The sequence below is a fragment of the Podarcis tiliguerta genome (assembly GCF_965153285.1).
Source record: "Podarcis tiliguerta genome assembly, chromosome: 14".
NCBI classification, from domain to species: domain Eukaryota; kingdom Metazoa; phylum Chordata; class Lepidosauria; order Squamata; family Lacertidae; genus Podarcis; species Podarcis tiliguerta.
Genome location: NC_139547.1, coordinates 51,702,178 through 51,727,204, shown reverse-complemented (window position 1 = coordinate 51,727,204; position 25,027 = coordinate 51,702,178). Strand labels below are relative to the sequence as shown.

The window sequence follows — 25,027 nt, the reverse complement described above, 5'->3', positions numbered from 1 at the left end:
TCTTCTGGAGGGATTGCAGTTCTATCCGAATCTGGGCAGGTGCTGCTCATCTGTGCAGTCAGACCATTTAGAAACAATACTTCCATCTTGTCTGGATTGAGTTGCAGTTTATTGGCCCTCATTCTGTCCTTTACTGCACACAAGCAACAATTTAGCATTTCTGCTGTCTCCCTTTAATACTCTGAAAAAGTGAATCAGAATTGGGTGTCACTCACTGGCATGACTCTGGAATCTGGGCATGGAACAGGATGTGGAGTCACAGTCTACAGTATCATCAGCTGAGGAAGAAAACCAGGTTCCTACTGCTTCCTTTTAAAAACAATTATTTTTGTTATTGATTTCTCCAAAATACAGCAAAACAAAAATATCCACACTATAAAGATGCATCTGTTGATTGGCACCTAATCCTGGTTTTATTGCCATTCACACATAGCTGGCAAGTGTCCCTTATTTGAAGGGACAGCCCCTTATTCTAGCGCCATGTCCCGCTGCTGTCCCTTATTGATGGATGTCCCTTAAATGTCCCTTAAAAGATGTCCCTTAAATTTCAAAGGAAGCAGCTCCTCTCCCTCCCTCCCTGCCGGCCGGGGCAAGGCAAATATACCTGACACCACCTGCCGATAGGCTGGAACAAAGGGGCAATAGCTTAGAGACCTGAGTGGCAGCTGCGGTGCCCCATGAGTACTGAGCACAGCTGAGAGTGGGACGGGGGATTGGTCAGGAGTGGGTATCTTTCTAAAGCCCATACAGAGGGTGCCCTAACAACTGGCCAACTCCCAAATCTACTCCTCAGTCTGCCCGTGTGAAAACTGGGAGATATTCTCTGTGAGGGGGAGGCCACTCTATTCTTAATTAGAGAGCCATTGTGGTGTAGTGGTTAAGAGCGGTAGTCTCGTAATCTGGTGAACCGGGTTCGCGTCTCCACTCCTCCACATGCAGCTGCTGGGTGACCTTGGGCCAGTCACACTCCCTTGAAGTCTCTCAGCCCCACTCACCTCACAGAGTGTTTGTTGTGCGGGAGGAAGGCAAAGGAGAATGTTAGCCACTTTGAGACTCCTCAAAGGGAGTGAAAGGCGGGATATCAAATCCAAACTCTTCTTCTTCTTAATTTATCATTACAGTGGTACTTCGGGTTACATATGCTTCAGGTTACATACGCTTCAGGTTACAGACTCCGCTAACGCAGAAATATTACCTCGGGTTAAGAACTTTGCTTCAGGATGAGAACAGAAATCACGTGGCAGCGGCACAGCAGCAGCAGGAGGCCCCATTAGCTAAAGTGGTGCTTCAGGTTAAGAACAGTTTCAGGTTAAGAATGGACCTCCAGAATGAATTAAGTTCTTAACCCGAGGTACCACTGTACTACTTTTTTCCCCCTTTTGAATTTTTGCACCCCTAATAATTTTGCACCCAGGGAAACTGCCCTGGTGCCCCCACCCACATGACACCCCTTTGAGGTGGGGGTAACTGCGGCCTTCCTGTGATTGGCTACTTCTAGCCTCACAGCTGCCAGAAGCATTTGGTAATCTTTGCAATGTAGCCCCATTCACTTTCAATTTTGATTTCACTGCAGATATTCACCACCAGACATTGATTTTGTCAATGTATCTAAGGGAGACTGAGACTGACAATGTATCTAAGGGAGACTGAGACTTGCTGGCTCAAAAGCCAGGCCCCCCTGCCCCCATTTCTGGGATCCTGGCTCTAAGCTTGATGTTATGTGATCAGGAACTTGCTGAGGCCAGAGACTGGCAGGCAAGAGCTCTCTGGATTTAAAACCAGAGCATCAGGGTGCAGACGACCAGAGTTGGACCCCCTCAAAAGTTGCCCCAGAGTAACCATGGCAGCAGGATCCCCCCTCAATCTGTCTTCATGTTTGTCATAGAATCATAGAGTTGAAAGGGATCCAACCTCTGTTTAAAAGCCTTCAAGGAAAGAGAGCCCGCCATCTTTTGAGGAAGTCTATTCCATGGATGCGGGTGGCGCTGTGGTCTAAACCATTGAGCCTTGAGCTTGCCGATCAAAAGGTCGGCGGTTCAAATCCCCACGACGGGGTGAGCTCCTGTTGCTCGGTCCCTGCTCCTGCCAACCTAGCAGTTTGAAAGCACGACAAAAAGTGCAAGTAGATTAATAGGTACCACTCCAGTGGGAAGGTAAATGGTGTTTCCGTGCGCTGCTCTGTTGTCGCTGTTCCATTGCGCCAGAAGTGGCTTAGTCATGCTGGCCACATGACCTGGAAAAACTGTCTGCGGAGTAGACAAACGTCGGCCCCCTCGGCCTGTTAAGCGAGATGAGCGTCACAACCCCAGAATCGTTCACGATTGGACTTAACTGTCAGAGGTCCCTTTTACCTTTACCTTACTTATTCCACCGACACATGGCTCACAGAACATTCTTCCTAGGGTTTTGCCGGAATATCCTTTCTTGCAAGTGAATCCATCGGTTTGGGTGCTCGCCCCCAGAGCAGCAGAAAGAAAGCATGCTCCACCTTCCAAGGGAATGTGTGGCAAAACTCCCTCTCTCCAGCCACTTCTATGACAAGGAATTCTCACCTGGCCTCTTCTCACATCGAAGGAAACAAGCTTGGCCAAGTAATTGAAGGAAGACAAACAGATCGCAAACGATACTGTGAGAATCTTTTCGCCCTTTGAGCTCCAGCACGGATCAAGCAGAAAGAGAATAGAACTCCTTGATCCAAGCCAGAGAGACATCAAGGGCCAACAAGATGGATCTCCTTCCAAGTTCCTCCACTGAGACATGGTCCCTTCTCATTGCCTTCCTAGGCATTTTCATGCTGTATGTACCACTCTGTTATCTTCCTTTACTTGGGTTAATTTATAACTCTGAAAGTAGAAGGAGCATTTTAAGTCCCCTGAAAGCCTTAGGAGATAGCAGCCTCTCAACTGCAAGGATATCTACTTCCAAGTAAACTTGCATAGGGTTGGGATGTAGAAGCACCTCTAGAAGCACAGCATGCTGAAAGAGCCTTATCTTATAAATCTGAAACAAAACTGTTATTTGGTACCCACCTAGAAGTGACCACTGGAGGGGCTGTAGATATCTTCCATCTTCTGGGTGCCAACCATGATGCCACAAGCCCTTTATTTTGAACTCACCTCCCAAACTCTCAACAGCAGAGGAAGAGAGTGAAGGAATGGAGACACAGGACAAAGTTCGTGGGCAGAAGCAGCCAATTCCTGACCTACTCTGTCTAGCCCAGGACTGCGAGGGCTTGAAAGCTCAAAAACAGGGGAGAAGGTGACAACTCTGGAGGATGTACAGGCCACACTTGGAATACTGTGTCCAATTCTCAGCACCACAATTTAAGAAGGATGTTGACAAGCTGAAACGTGTGCAGAGGAGGGCAATCAAGATGATCAAGGGTCTGGAAACTAAATCTTATGAGGAGTGCTTGAAGGACCTGGGCATGTTTAGCCTGGAAAAGAGGAGACTGAGAGGAGATATGGAAGCCATCTCCAAATATCTCAAGGACTGTCACATGGAAGAGGGAGCCAGTTTGTTTTCTCCTGCTCTGGAGGGTAGGACTTGAACCAATGGCTTCAAGTTGTAAGAAAGGAGATTCCAGCTAAACATCAGGGAAAACTTTCTGACAGTAAGAGCTCTTTGACAGTGGAATGGTCTCCCTCAGGAGGTTGTGGAATCTCCTTCCTTGGAGGTTTTTAAGGAGAGGTTGGGTGGCCATCTGTCATGTATGATCTCGCTGAGATTCCTGATTTGCAGGAGGTTGGACTGGATAACCCTTGGGTCCTTTCTAACTCTAAGATTCTATGATTCTATGATCATGTGGTTTAACCACTTGGCCTTGAGCAAACTCCCACTGACCATAACTGAACTGATGGAAGTCTCTGGACCACCTTTGTGGACACAACCACGTAAATAACATTATAGAAATACCCCTTATGGGGGGGGGGGAGAAGGTTGTGTGACCTTTTGCTACCTAGGCCTGTGAAAAAAGAACAATGTTGGGCTCCATGTGTTGTATTCAACTTTCATTCAGAGTACACCCACTGAAATTTAGTTTGCCATTTTCATCTTCTCTTTATGTAACTCAACACACACTAAAAGCATAAAAATAAATAATGATTTTTTAATTATTATTATGAAGTACAGCAAAAAAACAAGGGTGTTTGCTCAAGATAAAGAGAACAGGGAAGCAATGAACTGGGAGAAATCAGCAGGTGGACTTTGGAGCCTCTCTTTATTATAAATGCAGAGCAGGGTGTGCTGCAAGTTGACCTCTAGCAATAGGTGGGTGATTTCATAGAGGTCCGCCAGAAGGAGCTGTGCAGGCCAATTGCTTTCTGCCCACACCATCCCCCTATTGAAAGCTTAATGAGGCGGGGCGGACAAATCCCTCCCTTGTTTTCTGGCAACTTTAATTGCAGAATAAGGCAGTGGGATTCTGGGCTGCACCACTGGGCTGGGTCTTCTCCAGAGAATCATAGAATCATAGAAGAGTTGGAAGAGACCACAAGGGCCATCGAGTCCAACCCCCTGCCAAGCAGGAAACACCATCAGAGCACTCCTGATATATGGTTGTCAAGCCTCTGCTTAAAGACCTCCAAAGAAGGAGACTCCACCACACTCCTTGGCAGCAAATTCCACTGTCAAACAGCTCTTACTGTCAGGAAGTTCTTCCTAATGTTTAGGTGGAATCTTCTTTCTTGTAGTTTGGATCCATTGCTCCGTGTCCGCTTCTCTGGAGCCGCCGAAAACAACCTTTCTCCCTCCTCTATGTGACATCCTTTTAAATATTTGAACATGGCTATCATATCACCCCTTAACCTCCTCTTCTCCAGGCTAAACATGCCCAGCTCCCTTAGCCGTTCCTCATAAGGCATCGTTCCCAGGCCTTTGACCATTTTGGTTGCCCTCCTCTGGACACGTTCCAGTTTGTCAGTGTCCAGAGAGAAAGACTCCTCCGTTGAATGATGCATGTCGGGGAGAAGGACAGGCTAAAGTTCAGCAGTTATGAATACCTGAATGAGGGGATTTCAGCTGCACTTCTGTGTGTTCTTTATCTTAAGACATTGCATGACTTTGTTCATTGCAGATCACTTTACTGCTTTATTTATTTACTGAGAAGGATTTGCATTCTGCCTAATGAAAAAACAACTCTCGAGCGGTGTACACAAAGCAATTAAATATGATTAATTCCTCCTCTCCATGCATTGAGGTCCTGATCAGTTTATGTAGGGCATGTGTGAAGAATCCTCTCCTAGGGCCTTACTCCTCCCTGCGAAACCAGTCTGGCAAGTATCTGTCAAGCTGAGCAGACTGTCCATAGAGCATCTTCTGTGTATCAGTAGGGGTAATTTTGCCAAAGGGATCCAGGGAAGAAAGTATTTATCATGACAAAGGGCAGGGATTTTTTTCAGAGGGAACTCACAGGAACTGAGTTCCGGCACCTCTCTAGTGGGTGCCATTGCCATTCTAAGAGAAGGAGGGAGGTGTTCATAGTGAGTTCCAGCACCTCTTTTTCTAGAAAAAATTGCAATGACAAAGGGATATTCCCATACTGGCTCAGATAATGCAAACTGCAACCATTATCCAGTATCCTGTCAAGACACACACTAAAATTTCTGTCTGTAGACCACCTCTTTCTGTGATGTTTTTGGGCGGTTGGGCAATTTTCAAAAGTCTTTAAATAGTCTTTGTACACCTTGCGTTGAGTCTTTGCCTCTTATGAAGGAGGCGGGGAACTTGTAATAGGTGACTCTGAAACAACAGCTAATCCAGAATGTGGCAGCTAGACTGGTGACTGGGAGCGGCCGCCGGGACCATATAACACCGGCCCTAAAGAAGAAGAAGAAGAAGAAGAGTAGTAGTAGTTTTGATTTGATATCCCGCCTTTCACTCCCTTTAAGGAGTCTCAAAGTGGCTAACATTCTCCTTTCCCTTCCTCCCCCACAACAAACACTCTGTGAGAGGTGAGTGGGGCTGAGAGACTTCAAAGAAGTGTGACTGGCCCAAGGTCACCCAGCAGCTGCAGGTGGAGGAGAGGGGAAGCGAACCCGGTTCCCCAGATTACGAGTCTACCGCTCTTAACCACTACACCACACTGGCTCTCAGGACATTTCCAAACACAATTCAAAGAGTTGCTGCTGGCCTTCAAAGCCCTATACAACTTCAGCCTCAGCCCAGGATACCTGAAGGAGCATCTCCACCCCCATCGTTCAGCCCAGACACTGAGGTCCAGCTCCGAGGGCCTTCTGGCATTTCCCTCACTGCAAGAAGTGAAGTTACAGGGAACCAGGCAGAGGGCCTTCTCGGTAGTGGCGCCCTCCCTGTGGGACACCCTCCCTTCAGATGTCAAGGAAATAAACAACTGTCTGACTTTTAGAAAACATCCGAAGGCAGCTCTGAATTGGGAGGCTTTTAATTTTTAAGGTTTTACTACATTTCTATATGTACTATAAGCCACCCAGAGTAGCTCGGGAAACCCAGCTAGATGGGCAGGATTTAAATAATAAAATTATTGCTATTATCAACAGAATAATAAAGATCAGCTTTGATTTCACTGGAACTTGCCTCCACTTATTCATCTCTGACCGCTAACAAATGGGGGGGACTCTGAATCCCTTAAAGGGGGGGTTAGGCTCTGAAAGGCACCCCTCCTTAAATATGGTAACACTGCCCCCCCCCTTGGGATCAGAGGTGCTCCTGAAAAGTGGCCAAAATCCAGCCCAGAAAGGTTGTACTTAACTTTCTTAAATGTTTCTTACAACAGTATGATGGTTATTTGATATCGAGTGCTTTCAGAAACATGACAAGACCTGAGGGTAAGTAACCTTTTATGAACAGTTTGTATGTCTCAGGTTAGCCCAAATCTCATTGTTTGACCCGAAGAAGGAAATGTTCCGGGGTGGAAAAATACTTAATATGCAACTGGATCGCTTTGGAATCTCAAAAACATTCTGGTACTTGTCTGTAGTTTTCTGCCTTTTATCTTGTGGGCTTATTTAGCATAGGCATTCTAAAGAATATAGCTCCTTCAGTTTGCCAGGGGGCGGTTGCATGTCTACTCAGAGGTAAGCCCCATTAAGTTAAATGGGTTTCACTCCTGTTACCCTTCAGAGGGGTCTCATTATGCCAGAGCATATGGAAAGAATACAGCTTTGTTCAGGCTGTAGCAAGAATGGCTCGGCGGATGTTTCCAAAAGCTGGGCAGAGCATGAAAAATTCACAACACCTTTATAGTATTTTTGATACATGATTGTGGTGTGCGCAATCCTTTCTAACAATATTTTTGGCTCTCTAAGCCAAGGATCAGCTTGTGGGCCCTTCAAGTGAACTTTCAGTTGGAGGTTCCAAACATGAAGTTGTCTCAGCGGCTGCTGACACCACAAAACACCGGTCTTGAAAGACCTACATTGGCTCCCAGTACATTTCTGAGCACCATTCAAAGGGTTGGTGCTGACCTTGAAAGCCCTAAACGGCCTCGGCCCAGTATACCTGAAGGAGCATCTCCACCCGCCATCGTTCTGCCCTGACACTGAGGTCCAGCTCCAAGGGTCTTCTGGCGGTTCCCTCATTGCGAGAAGTGAGGTTACAGGGAACCAAGCAGAAGGCCTTCTCAGTAGTGGCATCCGCCCTGTGGAACGCCCTCCCATCAGATGTCAAGGAAATAAACAACTATATGACTTTTAGAAGATATCTGAAGGCAGTCCTGTTTAGGGAAGTTTTTAATGATTGATGCTTTAATGTATTTTTAATCTCCTCTTGGAAGCCACCCAGAGTGGTTGGGGAAACCTGGTCAGATGGGCGAGGTATAAGTAATAAATTATTATTATTAGATTATTATTATTATTATTATTATTATTATTATTATTATTATTAGTTTAAATGCCTTTCTCAACTGTTAGGTTCTGGCTAATGTTACAGTTGGCATAATAAGCATTATCTAAGGTGTCAGTTATGAGGGTCTCTGTGCCCAACTTGCTCATTGCTAATGCCCTTGCTGGGAAAGGAAGGCAAAAAACATGCAGAGATAAGACCCTGCCTTGTAGTGGCCTCCGATAGCTTATTGCCTAAAATCAAAGGGAAGATAGAGTTTCTGAGCAGAAAGAAGACTATGAGCCAATATTGTCAAAAAGGGGACAGAGAGGTCACACTCCCAGGCAAGCATGTGTCAGATTGAAGCTTAAGGCTCTGAGCTGGTGGGTCTTCCTTGCTCATGCATGCAAATGCTTCCACAGGAGCTCTCAGGCAGTATCCTGCTGTGCTGGAAGCCTCTTGCATTGACTTTTTTCTTTGCTTCAGCAGAGTAACAGGGCAACCCTCCTTCTGGGATGTGTTTTTCTAGTTAGTTTTGACTAGCAAAAGGTGTTGTTCCCTTGGCTTATAAAATGATGGAGGATGGCAGACTCCCTCAGCCAACCTTCACCAGTCAGGCGCGATGGAGAGGCTTTGGACTACAGCTCCCATCAGTGCCTGTCGCCATGGGTTGATGGGAGATGGAGGCCAACACATCTTGAAGGCACCAGGTGAAGGCTACCTGTAGCTCGCTTGTTTTTGATCCACTAGAATGTGCCTCTTCTTCCTTACTCTTAATCCAGGATTTACGAGGGCTGAAAGCCTATATTAGCTACGCTGGATCTGGCTATCATAAAAGCCGTCCTTGTGAAAGAGTTCTCCACCACGTTCACCAACTTCTTAATTATACAATAGTATAACAAAAGGAGGAGCGTTTCTACAGGTCACTCCATTGGCACCAAACTGGGGCAGGGTGGGGTAATGGGGAGGGCAGATTAACTCCTCTCTAAAAGTCAAGCGTGAACTTAGTGACCCAGTCATCACTGCACTCCAAGTTTATTCCATTTACAATTGCCTGTTGGATATTATTGGTTCCAGATCTGTCGTGGGTTCAGAACCTGACTATGCCACTCATTGGTTTGAAACTGCTTTTGTCTTCTCTAGGTTTAGATGGGATCTTGGAGGCCAACACATCTTGAAGGCAAAGTACGAACAATGTTCCCTTGACAGATTAGAGAACTGGGCAAAAACAAACAAGATGAATTTTAACAGGTGTAAAGTATTGCACTTGGGCAAAAAGTGTAAAGTATTGCACTTGGGCAAAAAAAATGAGAGGCACAAATACAAGATGGGTGACACCTGGCTTGAGAGCAGTACATGTGAAAAGGATCTAGGAGTCTTGGTTGACCACAAACTTGACATGAGCCAACAGTGTGACGCGGCAGCTAAAAAAGCCAATGCAATTCAGGGCTGCATCAATAGGAGTATAGCATCTAGATCAAGGGAAGTAATAGTGCCACTGTATTCTGCTCTGGTCAGACCTCACCTGGAGTACTGTGTCCAGTTCTGGGCACCACAGTTCAAGAAGGACACTGACAAACTGGAACGTGTCCAGAGGAGGGCAACCAAAATGGTCAAAGGCCTGGAAACGATGCCTTATGAGGAACGGCTAAGGGAGCTGAGCATGTTTAGCCTGGAGAAGAGGAGGTTAAGGGGTGATATGATAGCCATGTTCAAATATATAAAAGGATGTCACATAGAGGAGGGAGAAAGGTTGTTTTCTGCTGCTCCAGAGAAGCGGACACGGAGCAATGGATCCAAACTACAAGAAAGAAGATTCCACCTAAACATTAGGAAGAACTTCCTGACAGTAAGAGCTGTTTGACAGTGGAATTTGCTGCCAAGGAGTGTGGTGGAGTCTCCTTCTTTGGAGGTCTTTAAGCAGAGGCTTGACAACCATATGTCAGGAGTGCTCTGATGGTGTTTCCTGCTTGGCAGGGGGTTGGACTCAATGGCCCTTGTGGTCTCTTCCAACTCTATGATTCTATGATTCTATGATCCCTCTCCAGCCTCCAACCTTCACCAGTGGGAAGCTCAAGGAGGTAAAAGAAAAGAAAAAGATATTAAGTATTGAAAAGAATATTCAGCTCTTCCACTGGTAAATATGTGTCGTACAGTTCAAGCAGCATTGAGTCTATTCAGTCTGAAACTGGGGGATAACCCAATTCTTTTGATAGCCAGAGTGGCTGAAGCATAATGCCTAACAGTGAGAGGTGTCAGTGGCAAAGTCTATGGTTCGGATTATTTCTGCAAAAAATCAATCGCATCATTTATGTCAGTGGATCTTATGGAAGATCTAATGGACAATTAATTAGATTAACTGGACTAATTAATTGGCACCTGCACATCACAGGTGAGATGGAGGTTGATGCCTGAAGGTATCACTCTATATAAATGCAAAGTATTTATATTGCAGTCCTGCCACAGCATTTCTCCTTCAGGGTCTGCAAGGAAACTCCGGTGAGGAGGCTGGATGCCTGGCGCACCTCTGTATGTGCGTGTAAAGGGAGGGGGTGTCCACCATCTTCTCCTGCTACGCAGGAACCCCTTCCTTTAGAAATGCAGCTGGGATTACATCTGACACTAGGCTGGCACCCATCCTGCCTCTCTCACCCAAGAGACATCAGTCCCCCAAAAGGAAGGTGCTATGTGCAAGTCAGTGTCTGGCGCTGTTGCCCAAGGCATGGATAGGATTGAGCCACATGTTTTAATTAAAGCCAGCGAAACCAAAGCGCTGATACTTCCCTGTGAGCTTCCGTCAGGAGTCTGAATGTCAAGCTGGGTTGACTCATTAACTAATTGCTTTCTTCTGGAGATGAGAAAGCAAGCCTTCGTAGTGCCGGAGAAACCAATAGTTCTGAAGATGGTGCCACGAGGTGCTCCCCAAAAGGAGAAAGAGGGAACCCTGGTCGCATCTCAGCCCCTCTGAGAGACGGGGAAAAGGATTACTCAGGTGTTGCTCAGCTGTTGTTCCCAGAAGAAAACTGGAGACACTTGTTAGTTGTGTACAGAGAGACAAGCTCATGGCTGTAAATTGCTTCTGGACCTCTTAAATAGGCATGGAGGAGAAATCAGTTCATGTTTTAATCGGAACCTGCCAGATTCACATTTCTCAAACTAATCTGCACCTGTCTTTCAAAATTCTCAGTTACAGTGGTACCTCGGGTTACATACGCTTCAGGTTACATACGCTTCAGGCTACAGACTCCGCTAACCCAGAAATAGTACCTCGAGTTAAGAACTTTGCTTCAGGATGAGAACAGAAATCGTGCTCCGGTGGCGCGGCAGCAGCAGGAGGCCCCTAAAGCGGTGCTAAACATTGGGTGACCCTGTTCTACACAGTGGTCTGATAAAATGTCCAGGAACATGTTCAGAGCATGGCATGTTCCTGGAAACTCTAATGAAAGCACCCCCAGACCAATCAAACTAGCCAAACTGGCAGATGAAGAAGGCACCAGGGCATCTTCCCATCCGGCAAGTAGGGGGATCAAGTAAGTTCGTGGCACACTTATCGGTTCACCGGCCGGTCGCCCTTCTGCGTACGCTGCAAAGCAAACAGTCAGGATTCCCCCCACCTGGAGCTGTCAGCAGAAATGCCAAGAAGCAAATAAAACACCATACGAACTCCTTTCACCTCTGCAGGGACATGAATGGCTGCCACGGCTTCTGGGCTCTTTCAACTTAAAGGCACTAGAAACTTTCAGCCTTGCTGCAAAAACAAAAGCCTCTTTTGCTTCCACCTTTGTTGTGTGGGGTGCGTTGGTAAGATGGGGGGTCTCAGTACAGTGGTACCTTGGGTTACAGACGTTTCAGGTTACAGACGCTTCAGGTTACAGACTCCGCTAACCCAGAAATATTACCTCGGGTTAAGAACTTCGCTTTAGGATGAGAACAGAAATCGTGCTCCGGCGGCAGCAGGAGGCCCCATTAGCTAAAGTGGTGCTTCAGGTTAAGAACAGTTTCAGGTTAAGAACGGACCTCCAGAACGAATTAAGTACTTAACCCGACGTACCACTGTATATGGATTTAGCAATGCAGTCTCCAGCTGTAGAATACATGTGGGAAGGATCACAGGACAGGGAGAAGGAGAGTCTGCTTTTATGTTTTGAAATCCCCCTTTTATTCTTCTGTTCTGATTTTATTCCTCAAACATTTGTATCTTCTGAGGTGCAATAAAAAGGAATGCAATAAATGAAATAATATGAGCATGCCTAACGGTCATGACCACGTCTTTGCAGTCGTGAAGTCCATAGACGATTGGTTGTCAACCAGTGCACTGTGGCACCCTGAGCAATGTTCAATGGAGCCCCAGGGGGCAGTGGCGGAGCAAGCCAATTGGGTGCCTAGGGTGACATGTGTGCTCTGTGCCCAGGGGCAGGGCCAGCCACCCATGGGGCGGGGCTAGCCAGGGCAGGACACTCCATGGGGCCTCCGAGGAGTCTGCCTGCCTCCTCCCACTCAGCCGCCCTACAGCCGAGGGGGAGGCGGCAAGCGGACCATTTGGGGCAGCGCGGAGCCTGCGGGCGCCTAAGCCATAGCGCCAATCCCAGGAAAGACATGTGGCTCGGGCAAGCTGCAGGCCTCATGGTGAGTGCTACCTGCCATTTTGTCATCCACCTCAGTGGTGACACCCAGCCCCCTTCCTCCGTCCCTGCCAGGGTGGCTGTGGAGTTCATAGAGAGCCCCCAGTCATCTCACGGACTAATGACCTGTACACCACTAATCCGATGCAACAACCAGGTCCTCCCTGGTAAAATCACTTCAGTCTCAGTCAGGTTCTCAAGTAAATAATGAAGAGTGTACAGTGATACCTAGAAAGACGAATGCCTCGGAAGACGAAAAACTCGCAAGATGAAAGAGTTTTTCGTTTTCTGAGTCGCTTCGCAAGACGGATTTCCCTATGGGCTTGCTTCGCAAGACGAAACGTCTTGCACCTTTTTTTAAAAAACCGCCAATGCATTCCTATCCCACAGTGGTGCTTCGCAAGACGAAAAAACTCGCAGAACGAAAAAACTCGCAGAACAAATTAATTTCGTCTTGCGAGGCACCGCTGTATTTTATTTCAGACACAAACTTTTACGGCATTCCAAACATTGTTACTCTTTACTTTCTTAGTCTTATTTCTCACTCTCTATCTCTTCTACCTCCCCTCACTCAAGAACCCACTGCCCTGTCTCTCTATTTCCAGCTGCCTGCCAGCTGCTTCTCCAACTGCCTTTCCCAACCAGCCAACCCACTAAAACCAACCCACTACACACCAACAACTTGTTCAAACCTCGGGCTAAGCCCTTTTATACACATGTAGGCTCCGCCTCCAGCTTCCCTATTGGTCTACATTTTAACACTTTCTTCCCCCTGTACAGACAGGCTCTAAACGAACGGGCAAAAGCCACAGGGGTCCTCCTTTCATTAACTTGAAGCCCCTGTTCCCCACATTATCTCTCTCTCTCTCTCTCTCTCTCTCTCTCTCTCTCCAAGGAACATTCAGGAAGCCAGTGGCTTTGACTTGCACCCCATTATCTTCCAGTGTAAGTGGTTCCCACAAGAGAGAAGAATTGTGCTTGGTTAAGGGAGCTGCGGGTGGCGCTGTGGGTTAAAGCCTCAGCGCCTAGGACTTGCCGATCAAAAGGTCGGCGGTTCGAATCCCCGTGGCGGGGTGCGCTCCCGTTGTTCGGTCCCAGCGCCTGCCAACCTAGCAGTTGGAAAGCACTCTCGGGTGCAAGTAGATAAATAGGGACCGCTTACTAGCGGGAAGGTAAATGGCGTTTCCGTGTGCGGCTCTGGCTCGCCAGAGCAGCGATGTCACGCTGGCCAGCCACGTGACCCGGAAGTGTCTGCGGACAGCGCTGGCTCCCGGCCTCTAGAGTGAGATGAGCGCACAACCCTAGAGTCTGTCAAGACTGGCCCGTACGGGCAGGGGTACCTTTACCTTTAAGGGAGCTGCGGACTCAAAAAGGTTGAAAACCACTGCCATCCACAGTTCTCCCCGATCCTCATAATTTGCTATTGTGATGCAAGCCCATCCAATATCCACCTGCATTTTACATGCAAGGCAGCGATGCTCAAAACATGACGCAGGACACCGAAGGGGGAAGAGACACAGGAGGTGCTGTTCAACAGAGAACATTCCCCCTCCGCTCACTTCTGCTCCAACTGCAATATAAACAGATCAGACACAATCTTAATTAAAGACAGGCATACACATCCAGGAGAAATCACTAGCAGGTTAATTAATGGCTTCAAAAGAGAAGAAAAGATATCAGCAAGCTCCCCAGCTCCCCAATGTTCAAGGTGTGCTCTTTTGCTTGGAACAAGCAATTGTTACTCAAGCAACGATAATGCAGTGAAAATTGTCCTTGCACAGCAATCTGAACTGTCAGAAAGAAAGGCATTAGCGCGAATGAGACTCCGATTCATTCTAGCAAAGCTGGGGTGGGTGGGTGTTCTGCAGAGACAGGACCAAGCCACCAGTGCGAGCCCAATTTAAATAACTCATAGGCGCTTTGGAGAAAAACAAGACCTTCCATGGTTTAGTATATTAAACAACCCTTGTTAAATGCAGGTTCCTGCTTCTACACTCTGCAGTTTGTTGAGTTGTTAGAGTTGCCTAACAGTGTGCTGAACCGGACCTGGAAATGACTCAGAATTAGTTGCAGTGGGTGGCAGACCTGTGTAATATCACCATAGCATTCATTCCCAGGAAGTATTCTTGAAGTTGTATTTTCAGCAATCTCCCCTTTACACAGCAGTAGTAGTGTATCCCAAACCGGAATTAAGATTGCCAGAAGAAATATCAACAACCTCAGACATGCAGATGACACACCTTGATGGCAGAAAGTGAGGAGGAATTAAAGAACCTTTTAATGAGGGTGAAAGAGGAGAGCGCAAAATATGGTTTGAAGCTCAACATCAAAAAAATGAAGATCATGGCCACTGGTCCCATCACTTCCTGACAAATAGAAGGGGGGAAAATGGAGGCAGTGAGAGATTTTACTTTCTTGGGCTCCATGATCACTGCAGATGGTGACAGCAGTCACGAAATTAAAAGACGCCTGCTTCCTGGGAGGAAAGCGATGATAAACCTAGACAGCATCTTAAAAAGCAGAGACATCACCTTGCCAACAAAGGTCCATATAGTCAAAGCTATGGTTTTCCCAGTAGTGATGTATGGAAGTGAGAGCTGGACCATAAAGAAGGCTGATCGCCGAAGAATGGATGCTTTTGAATTATGGTGCTGGAGGAGACTCTTGAGAGTCCCATGGACTGCAAGAAGATCAAACGCATCCATTCTTAAGGAAATCAGCCCTGAGTGCTCACTGGAAGGACAGGTCCTGAAATTGAGTCTCCAGGACTTCATGAGAAAAGAAGACTCCCTGGAAAAGACCCTGATGTTGGGAAAGATGGAGGTCCCAAAGAGAAGGGGATGACAGAGGACGAGATGGTTGGACAGTGTTCTCAAAGCTACCAACATGAGTTTGACCAAACAGCGGGAGGCAGTGGAAGACAGGAGTGCCTGGCGTGCTCTGGTCCAGGGGGTCACAAAGAGGCGGACATGACTAAACAACAAAATTTAGAGGAAAGGTGGGATGGCTTAATTAAATAAATGGGGAGCTTTGGCACCTATGTATCGTATTGCTTGCCCATCATGTCAAGTTCTCTGCATCTACTTAGGCTCAATGATGGAAGTTAGGGGCTGGTTTCCTCCTCACGGGAAAGCTGTGTTATCCATCCCTTTTTCTGTTTCCATGAATGAAAGGGTATGAGATTTTCTTCGGGTTTCTTAAATGGCAGGTGAAGCTTCAGGGTGGGGGACCTGGAATTCCCTGGAAGAACACACCTGCTCCCCCTTTGCCGACTATAGCTATGGCGCTGCCTAGACTTTACACTGGGGGGGGGGGTACAGTGTGTTGCAAGGTCTGTGTCTGAACCCCCCACCTTTGGCTCTCCTTATACACACTGCCAAGAGATTTAAGACCTTTTGCTAGAGTTATAACATGTATTTGTTACGAATTGGTGTTCATCCTTAATCTTACACCCACAAGAAGTTCTCACACCAGAGCAATAAAGGTTGGTTTTATTGCATGAAATGGAAGAGACAGACTATATAAATGCTGCTTCAGGCAGCAGATCATTCATTGCATACACACATTGAGCCAAAGAGTAAAAGAATTCCTAACTATTCCCAAAAGCCTAAAGAAAGTAAGTCTGACAATTTTGCCACAGAACCCGCATGAAAAGCAAAGTGAGAAAGGGAGGAGGAAAGGTATAGCTGTGTGTTGATTCCTTGAGAGCGTTGAGTACAGTGAAATTCCTTGTTGGAACTTGGAGAGAGAACCAGCCATTGAAAATCTAGGGTTTTTATACGCATTTTAGCCAATGCATCCTAGTGGAGAGGGGAGTGGACTTTGGGACGTGCAATTCTTATAGTTCCAATATTTTTTCCTTCTGATTGTTTCCTCTCTATTAAAACCCTGGCTGTTTGCTTAATTAGTAGCTGAAAGCATATAGTCCTGGTGAGCAATGACTCACCAAGTTATCTTTGCTTCATGCCTTAATGTTATCTCACTGCGGTCTAACTCTAATCCAATCTTCTACAGGAGCATTGATTAATTTTTGCTAATTTCCAGATTACTTGTGCTGACCTCTGCACAAACTATTAGTTGTTCAGGATGTCTCCTTGATGCTTGACAAGATACATTTGTGATAAGAGCTAGGACCAGGTTCAGGAAAGTTCATTCAGCGATACATTCCATATTGAACGATGCCAGCTGCACCAATGCCACAATCTACTGCAATCAACCATGGAAATAGCTCCAATTGGAACCTGTGTTGTAAATTGTCTGCAACATATATTTGTGCCCTTGGAGCTCCTCTATGCTTGCGCAAGAGAGCGCAGAAGTTCTCTCTCTGGACATGAACTTGGCTGGCCTCTGAGCTTACACAAACATGTTGACAAGAGCCGATGTACTGAATCATCGTTGGACTTTGAAAGGCATCTGCTCTGCCCTTAGACGTTTGCATGTGAGTAGGAAAATATGGCATATCCACATTTTACTGCTACTCTGGCATTTCTTGATAACTTTTACAAGCTATGGAGGAATTGGGTTCCAAAGTATGGAGATGTGAGAACAAGCACATCGCACCTGCCAATTTTTCAGGGGAGGGGGACACAAAACCTTGGCCTGATATTCTGACTTTACCCTTTCGTGAACCCTTCAGGATCACATGCCATGGGCAGGGTGTGCTGGCTTCAGGGAGCACCTTGCCAATATTGATTCATGGTTACTTCACCCAACAGAGAGAGGAGGTAATACGCCGAGAGCTTTTTCTGTCACACCCAGCATTATCTCCAGTGGCAAGGTCGTAGCTCAAGGGTAGAGCTCGTGCTTTGCTTGGAACGGTGCCAGGCCCCATGCGTGGCATCTCCAGGCAGGGCTGGGAAAAGACTTGCAGGCTGGCTTCACATTTAGCACCAGGATACAGTTCGTAAAGGTTTACAAAGCATGGCTCAACAGCACTCATTGACCAAGGAGGCCATGATGGGCCCCAACTTGGATGACTCAAAAAATAAAAGGATTAGACAGATTCCTGTATGCTCTGCATGGACAGTCAGAGACAGCAATGCTCCTGAATAGGTAAAAGGGAAAGGTAAAGGACACCTGTCCATTCTTAAGGAAATCAGCCCTGAGTGCTCACTGGAAGGACAGATCCTGAAGCTGAGGCTCCAATACTTTGGCCACCTCATGAGAAGAGAAGACTTAATGGAAAAGACCCTGATGTTGGGAAAGATGGAGGGCACAAGGAGAAGGGGACGACAGAGGACGAGATGGTGGGACAGTGTTCTTGAAGCTACCAACATGAGTTTGACCAAACTGCGGGAGGCAGTGAAAGACAGGAGTGCCTGGTGTGCTCTGGTCCAGGGGGTCACAAAGAGTCAGACACGACTAAACAACTAAACAACAACAACAAAACGACACCTGGACGGTTAAGTCCAGTCAAAGGGACTATGGATTTGCGGCACTCACCTCGCTTTCAGGCTGAGGGAGCCGGCATTTGTCCACAGACAGCTTTCTGGGTCATGTGGCCAGCAGGACTAAACCGCTTCTGGTGCATGGAGGACCATGACAAGTGCCAGAGTGCATGGAAATGCCGTTTACCTTCCTGCTGCAGCGGTACATATTTATCTACTTGCACTGGCGTGCTTTCGAACTGCTAGGTTGGCAGGAGCTGGGACAGAGCAATGGGAGCTCACCCCGTCGCGGGGATTTGAAACGCCGACCTTCTGATCAGCAAGCCCAAGAAGCTCAGTGGTTTAGCCCACAGCGCTACCCGCATCCCTAATGCTTCTGAATACCAGTTGCTGGAAGCCACAAAAAGGGAGAGGGCTGATATGCTGGAATCCTGCTAGCTGGCTGCCCACAGCAGTGACGGATTTGGGCTTTCAAATTTCAGCGACCTGGACTTCAGAAGCCAGGGCACGCAATTAGCAGAGTGTGGTTCGCACACAGAAGTAGGCGTGAGGCGTAAGTCATGCTACAGCTACAGGTTTATTAAGCATAAATCAGAACAAAGGAACATGTCATCTCTCTCTCATGTCATCTCAGAGAGAACAGCAAAAGCAAAAGCTATACACAAACGGAAGTTCCCAGCAAGCTGTGCTGGAATGTAAACAGACATGTGACATGCAACCATCTCAGGCCTGTTCCTTAAGGTGGAATAGAAATGTCAACAGTTTGATGGGTGCTCTCACCACAATCCTGCAGGGGTCTCCTCCAGCCTTGGTCAGCACAGCCAAGAACCAGCGACAATGGAAGGCATTGTGCTCCAATAACATCTGGAGGGCCTTCTGTGGGCTGCCCCTGCTTTTTAGGCGCTGAGCAAAACCTGTCCTGTTTTCTCAACCTCAAATAGTATTTAGCTGCTTTCACGGCTTCTCCTCCTTGAAATTAGTATTGATTCTTGGCTGTCTTTATTCAACTTCTTTTTTTTTTTAAAAAAATATTTTTTTAAAAAAGAAGTTTTAAGTACCTTTTTATTCTTTTGCTTTTGTATTTATGGTTATTACTTGCCCTGGGACTTTCATTGATTTGGTGGGGTGTAAATTTACAAAGGCAAATGAACAATTTATTTTACTTTGACATTTATTCACAGCCCGCTCTCAGTGTCCTCCGGGTGATTCACGCAAAATGCATTGAAAACAAGCACCCGGCATAAGCAGCCTGAAATCATCTTAAGATAGCAATTAAAAGTAAATTGTTCCAATTGCTAACACAGAGATAGGGGAGTCACAGGGATTCTAGACATTGACAGACCATCCCTGACCACTAAGCATGCTGGCTGGGGCTGACGGGAGCCCGACTCTATTTGGAAGGCACCGGTTCTCCATTCCTGGACTCAAATATGATCTACAGGTGGTCTTCAACAGAAATCTGAGTGTGTTGTTTATCTCCTGTCTGGCAGATTACCTGTTAATACTTACTTGATTGGATACCCTGGGGAGCCTGGCCAGTCTTTTGTAATGATGAATACTTAGTTCCTGATCCAGGTCACAGGCCCACCCTATTCATACACAGACGTAACCTTCAGACAGGATTTGTGAAGGAGGAGGAGACCATGGGGAGGCTTTTCCATTTTCCTTTGACCTTGCAAAGAAATGTTTGAGGTTAATTTGGGAGGGACAAAATGGTTTCAGGACTTTCTGTGGGGTTTCAGACATGTGGTTTATATATCGATGTGCGTGCTTGGTTGGTGCATTTATTAACATTATATATATATATATATATATATTTGCTTTCGTAGATTTTCACGGGTACAGGAATGCAGGTTTTGGTGTCCTCGGGTGTCTTCCCGTGTAAAAGTTGGGGTGTCTAGGCGACGTTTCGACGAGGTCTCACTCGTCATCTTCAGGCTGGTGCTTTCGGCTTCTTGTTACTGGAACAGAGCAGGATCTCAGTGTTTGAGTTCCTATAAATACTGTTGAGGAGGTGTGGTGTATAGCCTCCAATGTTCTGGGCAGAGAGGAGGTTCCCAGGCTAGTGTGCCTTTTCTTCTTTTGTTCCTTAATTACTTGAGGGATATCTTGAGTGATTTCTTGAGTGATTTCCTGAATCCCACTTAGGTGGGTCATTAGGTGTGGATTAGTTGCTAAAGCCTTCGTGTCTTGAACTCTTGAACTTTGTGAAGAGTTTTTCTGAGAAGATGGCTGTACTGCACTTGGTTGTGCTCTGGCTTGGCTTCGTGTATAGGGGCGAGCTGTGGTTTTGTGGCCTGTGCCAGCCAGATCTGTGTAGGGATTGCAGGGGGGTGCAGCATCCGGAGGTGCCACCCTGGTTTGGCTACTGGATGGTGTCTGTAATTTATCTGTGGAGAGGGTCTGGGTTTGGGTCTGGTGTGGTTGAATGGTGATGGCGTTCTGTGTGCCTCTGGATCTGGTGTCAGATTTTGTGGGGAGGGCTAATTTCCAGATGTCTGGCAAGCGGGATGTGTCGTCACGCTTGTTCATGTTGTGAGGGTGTTTCTTCCTCTCTTTTCCAACACATGAAAGAAACAGGACACGAAATTAATTTTGCAGATTCCAAATTGCTCTTTAACATGGAACATCACCACAAGAGAATAATCATGGAAGCCATCGAGATAGAGAAACACCCTCACAACATGAACAAGCGTGACGACACATCCCGCTTGCCAGACATCTGGAAATTAGCCCTCCCCACAAAATCTGACACCAGATCCAGAGGCACACAGAACGCCATCACCATTCAACCACACCAGACCCAAACCCAGACCCTCTCCACAGATAAATTACAGACACCATCCAGTAGCCAAACCAGGGTGGCACCTCCGGATGCTGCACCCCCCTGCAATCCCTACACAGATCTGGCTGGCACAGGCCACAAAACCACAGCTCGCCCCTATACACGAAGCCAAGCCAGAGCACAACCAAGTGCAGTACAGCCATCTTCTCAGAAAAACTCTTCACAAAGTTCAAGAGTTCAAGACACGAAGGCTTTAGCAACTAATCCACACCTAATGACCCACCTAAGTGGGATTCAGGAAATCACTCAAGAAATCACTCAAGATATCCCTCAAGTAATTAAGGAACAAAAGAAGAAAAGGCACACTAGCCTGGGAACCTCCTCTCTGCCCAGAACATTGGAGGCTATACACCACACCTCCTCAACAGTATTTATAGGAACTCAAACACTGAGATCCTGCTCTGTTCCAGTAACAAGAAGCCGAAAGCACCAGCCTGAAGATGACGAGTGAGACCTCGTCGAAACGTCGCCTAGACACCCCAACTTTTACACGGGAAGACACCCGAGGACACCAAAACCTGCATATATATATATATATATATATATATATGACCTTAAATTTTTTATTTCACCCCCAAGATCTTGCTCCAGTTCCATCATGCCCAGTTCAGACCCCATGAGCCCAAATAGTCAGGTGACCCTGTTCTACACAGTGGCCTGATACAATGTCCAGGAACATGTTCAGAGCATGGCATGTTCCTGGAAACTCTAATGAAAGCACCCCCAGACCAATCAAACTAGCCAAACTGGCAGATGAAGAAGGCACCGGGGCATCTTCCCATCCAGCAAGTAGGGGGATCAAGTAAGTTCGTGGCACACTTATCGGTTCACCGGCCGGTTGCCCTTCTGCGTACAGCGCAAAGCAAACAGTCAGGATTCCACCCACCTGGAGCTGTCAGCAGAAATGCCAAGAAGCAAACAAAACACCATACGAACTCCTGTCACCTCTGCAGGGACATGAATGGCTGCCACGGCTTCTGGGCTCTTTTAACTTAAAGGCACGAGAAACCTTCAGCCCTGCTGCAAAAACAAAAGCCTCCTTTGCTTCCACCTTTGTCGTGTGGGGTGCGTTGGGAAGATGGGGGTCTCAGTACAGTGGTACCTCGGGTTACAGACGTTTCAGGTTACAGACACTTCAGGTTACAGAGTCCGCTAACCCAGAAATATTACCTCGGGTTAAGAACTTTGCTTCAGGATGAGAACAGAAATCGTGCTCCGGTGGTGCGGTGGCGGCGGGAGGCCCCATTAGCTAAAGTGGTGCTTCAGGTTAAGAACAGTTTCAGGTTAAGAACGGACCTCCAGAACGAATTATGTACTTAACCCGAGGTACCACAGTACTGAGTTACTACAGCACAGAACTGGAGTGACCCCCCCGCGCCTTCCTCTGTCCCCATTGGACCACACTGGTCCTGTTTACGCTACGTTTAACCTCCTTGCTTCAAAGAAGGATACTCTTTTAATAATAATAATAATAATAAAATTTTATTTATACCCCGCCCTCCCCAGCCAAGGCCGGGCTCAGAGCGGCTTACAAGCAATAATAAAAACAAGACGAATGATTACAACTTAAAAAACAAAAGTAAAGTACAACATTAAAATAATGGAACATTAAAATATTAAAATGTAGCCTCATCGCAGGAGGAGAAGGTTTTCCTGCTCTGGTTTGTCCCCAGACAAGTCTGAGCATGTTAACTGTGGTTTAGGGCAGAGCTAAGGTTTTGAATGGCAGCAGAATTCCTTTCACTGGCTTTTTACCTTTCCTGGGGTGGCCCTTCTGTGATGTAAAAGACGCTGGTGATGCGGGAGACACAGCCTGCCTTGTCCCCACTCGTTGTCCTCAGGTGTGTTAGAGAGGATGCTTAGCAGTGTCGATGGAAGAGTCTCCTTCACCAGCAAAATATCTGGGGACCCCTCAAAGAGCTACAATTCCCAGAGTTCCCTGTGGCAATTCCTGCAGAAGGGTTGGTTGTTAAATCGCTCTGGGCATTGTAGCTCAGGAAGGTGAATGGGGGCTCTTCTGACAACTCTCAGCAGCCTTAACAAACTACAGCTCTCAGAATCCTTTTGGGGGAAATTCACAACTGTTTACAGTGGCATCACAGAACATTAAATGTGTGGTGTGTATTACCAGAGGCCCCCCCCCTCTGAAGTTCAGAGGAACCACGGAGTCAGCACTGCTTGTATATGACTCACTCAAAAAAGATCACAAAGGCCCCCACCCCAATCCCTATTCCACCAGTAACAGCTTCAGAAAACTCAGTTTTGGTGCTTAGATGCTGAACAATCTAGCAATAATACCACCACAATATCCTGCATTCATAGGCCTGGGCAAACACTTCATAATTAAAGACAGATGGATATCACTGTGAAGTATAGTTGCAATTTCCTCCCCCCCCCCAAAAAAAAAACCCAGATCAATTTTTTAGTAAGGCCTAGGCAAATAAAAGTGTTTCTACCTAGAACTTAGCGCTCATGAAACTGGGGCTTTGAACACATTATTTCCACAAATGCACACACACGGCATTTCAAGTTGCCTTGTAGCCAAGGGGGTGGGGGCAGGGAGGGGCAGCTGTCCCCCCAAATCAACAAAAATCAATAAAAATTCTGAGGTTCTGCCCCCCAGTTGCCTGCCCGCCCCCCCCACAAAAATCCTGGCTCTGCCCATGTTCCCACCTGATGAGATTTACCTGTTTGGTTTCCCTGAGACTGAAACCCCCTCCTATTTATGAACTACTCATTTCATTAAACAGGAAGCTGCCATTTGAGCAGTCTGAACTGTACAGAGCTCAACTTAGTGGCGGCTGCCATCTTCAAATCGGACGGAAGCTGGTTTGAAGGAAAACGTACCAGACAGCAGTATTTCATGAAACTCCGGGATACGTATGAATTCTGGCTAAAACCAGAAGCCTCCAGCTTCGGACACCAGCAGCTGGAATGTGCTGGAGCCAGAGGGAATGGCCATGTGCTCGCAGCCCTGATGTTAGGCAGGGGGACCGCAGGAGAAAGCTGCAGAGCTGAGCAGGCAGGAGGACTGAGAATGCGCACTGCTGCCTGGCCTTTGGTCCGAGCCAGCAGGACTGCCATTATGCTCAGGGTAAAAGAGCATGGAGCCATGTAATGCAAGGAGACCTATTGAACCCATTTGCAAAATAAAATCAGGAAAAACCTTTAATCGGATTGCTTCTGGTGGCAGCAGCAGCTGTGGTCATTTCTGGCTTTTGGAAAGACCTGCTCTAAAATCTTGGAGATAGAAAAGCGTGGTGTGTAGAGCTGTTATCGACAAAAGGAATAAAACATAAGGACACTATTACTGGAAAGTGGCAGGATTTTGTTGTCTTTAGAAATACACCAGAAAGTGGAAGGCCAGCCCCTAGAGCTTGTTTGTTTGTTTTGTTTATTGCATTTATAAACCCACCTTTTTCTTTCAAAGGAGCTCAATCTGGGTTATACGATTCTCCTCCAGCTCCTCATTTAATCCCCAAAACAACCCTGCGAGGTAGGTTAGGCTGAGAGGCTGCCACAAAGTCACACCCAGTGAGCTTCTTGGACAAGTGGGGATTCGAACCCAGGACTCCCAGGTCCTAGCCTGACACTCTAAGGAATTGTTATTCTGAAGATGGGGGTGACATCTCCGGAGGGGGGGGGGACAAGGAGGAGAAGGCCAAGAAAGACCCTCACCGACTCTTTGTTGCTCCACTTCAATACAACAGTCCTGCAGTGCTGCCAGAGGGCTTGCCCTCAGGTAATTTCTGCCACTTCCCACTTACAGCCTGACTCCCTCGCAGGGCTGTTGTGAAGATTAACGGGGAAGGAGAGAGCCATGCATCGTGCCTTGAGCTCCGTGGAGAAAATGGTGGGGGGGGGGGGGCTATTGATTGGCTTTTCGTTCTTGATTTTATCATGTATTTGGTGTTTTTATATTGCATTTTTTATGTCGGGAACCGCCCTGAGATCTGTGGATGAAGGGTGGTGTACAAATAATAATAATAATAATAATAATAATAATAATAATAATAATAATAATAGGAATAAATAAATGACAGGAGCAATAGGAAAGTGCAGTCCTGTGCACTTAATTTCAGCAGTTCCAGGACTGCTAAAAGCTAAGTCACAGGAGTCTCTGAAATGCTTTTACACCTAAGCAATGTGGTGCCATGTATACTTAGAAAACTTATGTCATAGCACATCAGCACGTGTGATTTAGAACGGGGATGATTTGCAAACTTCCCAGAAGCCGTAAAAAGACAGGTATTGACAAGATCCTTTGGGGATGGATTTCCGTAGTTCCAGGTATGAGTTAGGGGAGAGGGGGAGAAAACCCCATACAGTGGTACCTTGGTTCTCAAACTTAATCCCTTCCGGAAATCCGTTCCAAA

General features: G+C 46.8%; 1 protein-coding gene and 1 long non-coding RNA gene across 2 annotated transcripts in view; one reads left to right on the top strand and one right to left on the bottom strand.

Moving 5' to 3' along the window:
• The window catches only part of LOC310664424 (cytochrome P450 3A12-like), a 76,343-nt gene extending 63,874 nt beyond the window's left edge, over positions 1-12,469 (top strand). The window contains exon 13 of the transcript XR_014504922.1: positions 12,017-12,469. The gene's annotated coding sequence lies outside the window, so the exon portion shown is untranslated. The remainder of the gene's footprint in view (positions 1-12,016) is intronic.
• Positions 1-25,027, bottom strand: part of LOC310664562 — a 52,526-nt gene that overhangs the window by 7,014 nt on the left and 20,485 nt on the right. The window lies entirely within an intron of this gene.